We start from the raw sequence: 350 nt of genomic DNA on the forward strand, positions 1-350 counted from the left end.
GGTATATCGGTCCCTCGACCCTTAACAGCCAGTAAGGTCTAAGGGGCGAGGAGGTGTCTGGTGGGATGCCTGGTGACTGGGGTCCACATGGGGTCCTGAGGAAGTGTAGGAAGTCTCCCTTCATTCCCATGATGAAAGTAAAATTTGCTTTCTGCTGTCAGCCCCAAAATCCTGGGGGGACAACTCATCATCATCATCATCATGGCTTGGCTTTGCGGACAAAGATTTGGGAAAGGCTTTACCCACGCTTACTGCAAGCATGCTGATGGCTGAAAAGGCCAATGTGGGATAGTCTGGTTGCAGAGGAGACCGGAAGGGCTCCTTGGGGGGTATAGTCAAGGGACCGTTTT

Source organism: Buceros rhinoceros, unplaced genomic scaffold, assembly GCF_000710305.1.
Source record: "Buceros rhinoceros silvestris isolate BGI_N320 unplaced genomic scaffold, ASM71030v1 scaffold7311, whole genome shotgun sequence".
Lineage (NCBI taxonomy): Eukaryota > Metazoa > Chordata > Aves > Bucerotiformes > Bucerotidae > Buceros > Buceros rhinoceros.